The sequence below is a fragment of the Penaeus vannamei genome, chromosome 23 (assembly GCF_042767895.1).
Source record: "Penaeus vannamei isolate JL-2024 chromosome 23, ASM4276789v1, whole genome shotgun sequence".
Lineage (NCBI taxonomy): Eukaryota > Metazoa > Arthropoda > Malacostraca > Decapoda > Penaeidae > Penaeus > Penaeus vannamei.
Genome location: NC_091571.1, coordinates 3,348,968 through 3,351,467, shown reverse-complemented (window position 1 = coordinate 3,351,467; position 2,500 = coordinate 3,348,968). Strand labels below are relative to the sequence as shown.

The following is a 2,500-nucleotide window of genomic DNA, read 5'->3' as shown; positions in this document are numbered from 1 at the left end:
TTTCAGCATATATAATACAAAAGATATACTAATCTACAGAAAATAATAAACGGAAAAAGACATAAAGAATGAAAGGAAGACAAAAAAAAAGGATAATAAGAATAAAAATATATCGACCTTTCAACATATATAATACGAAAGATATACTAATCTGCAGAAAATAATAAACGGAAAAAGACATGAAGAATGAAAGGAAGACAAAAAAAAAAAAAAAAGGATAATAAGAATAAAAATATGTCGACCTTTCAACATATATAACACGAAATATATACTAATCTGCAGAAAATAATAAACGGAAAAAGCCATAAAGAAAGAAAGGAAGACAAAAAAAAGGATAATAAGAACAAAAATTTATCGACCTTTCAACATATATAACACGAAAAATATACTAATCTGCAGAAAATAATAAACGGAAAAAGCCATAAAGAATGAAAGGAAGACAAAAAAAAGGATAATAAGAATAAAAATTTATCGACCTTTCAACATATATAACACGAAATATATACTAATCTGCAGAAAATAATAAACGGAAAAAGCCGTAAAGAATGAAAGGAAGACAAAGAAAGGATAATAAGAATAAAAATTTATCGACCTTTCAACATATATAATACGAAAGATATACTAATATGAAGAAAATAATAAACGGAAAAGGCCATAAAGAAAGAAAGGAAGACAAAGTAAGGATAATAAGAACAAAAATATGTCGACCTTTCAACATATATAATACGAAAGATATACTAATCTGCAGAAAATAATAAACGGAAAAGGCCATAAAGAATGAAAGGAAGACAAAGAAAAAGGATAATAAGAACAAAAAATTGTCGACCTTTCAACATATATAACACGAAAGATATACTAATCAGCAGAAAATAATAAACGGAAAAAGCCGTAAAGAATGAAAGGAAGACACAAAGAAAAAGGATAATAAGAATAAAAACTTATCGACCTTTCAACATATATAATACGAAAGATATACTAATCTGCAGAAAATAATAAACGGAAAAGGCCGTAAAGAAAGATAGGAAGACAAAAAAAAAGGATAATAAGAATGAAAATATGTCGACCTTTCAACATATATAACACGAAATATATACTAATCTGCAGAAAATAATAAACGGAAAAGGCCGTAAAGAATGAAAGGAAGACAAAGAAAAAGGATAATAAGAATAAATATTTATCGACCTTTCAACATATATAATACGAAAGAGATACTAATCAGCAGAAAATAATAAACGGAAAAGGCCGTAAAGAATGAAAGGAAGACAAAGCAAGGATAATAAGAACAAAAATTTATCGACCTTTCAACATATATAATACGAAAGATATACTAATATGCAGAAAATAATAAACGGAAAAAGACAAAGAATGAAAGGAAGACAAAGTAAGGATAATAAGAATGAAAATTTATCGACCTTTCAACATATATAATACGAAAGATATACTAATCAGCAGAAAATCATAAACGGAAAAGGCCGTAAAGAAAGATAGGAAGACAAAGAAAGGATAATAAGAATAAAAATTTATCGACCTTTCAACATATATAATACGAAAGATATACTAATCTACAGAAAATAATAAACGGAAAAGGCCGTAAAGAAAGAAAGGAAGACGAAGAAAGGATAATAAGAACAAAAATTTATCGACCTTTCAACATATATAACACGAAATATATACTACTCTACAGAAAATAATAAACGGAAAAGGCCGTAAAGAATGAAACGAAGACAAAAAAAAAAAAAAAAAGGATAATAAGAATAAAAATATGTCGACCTTTCAACATATATAATACGAAAGATATACTAATCAGCAGAAAATAATAAACGGAAAAGGCCATAAAGAATGAAAGGAAGACAAAGAAAAAGGATAATAAGAACAAAAATATGTCGACCTTTCAGCATATATAATACGAAAGATATACTAATATGCAGAAAATAATAAACGGAAAAAGCCGTAAAGAATGAAAGGAAGACGAAGAAAGGATAATAAGAATAAAAATTTATCGACCTTTCAACATATATAATACGAAAGATATACTAATCAGCAGAAAATAATAAACGGAAAAAGCCATAAAGAATGAAACGAAGACAAAGTAAGGATAATAAGAACAAAAATATGTCGACCTTTCAGCATATATAATACGAAAGATATACTAATCTGTAGAAAATAATAAACGGAAAAAGCCATAAAGAAAGATAGGAAGACAAAAAAAAGGATAATAAGAATAAAAATTTATCGACCTTTCAACATATATAACACGAAAGATATACTAATCAGCAGAAAATAATAAACGGAAAAGGCCATAAAGAATGAAAGGAAGACAAAAAAAAGGATAATAAGAATGAAAATATGTCGACCTTCCAGCATATATATATTTTTTTTTCGGTGCAAGTGCAAGGCGTGTAATTGTAGCGAGAGTGAAAATGCTTTCTCCTGAATAAATGATGGAAAGCTTTATAAATATTGCATAATACATTCTAATTCATCGGAAGTTGAAATATAA

General features: G+C 27.0%; 1 long non-coding RNA gene across 1 annotated transcript in view; it reads right to left on the bottom strand.

The window, feature by feature from the left end:
* The window catches only part of LOC138866042 (uncharacterized), a 143,603-nt gene that overhangs the window by 12,175 nt on the left and 128,928 nt on the right, over positions 1–2,500 (bottom strand). The gene's annotated exons all lie outside the window — the stretch shown is intronic.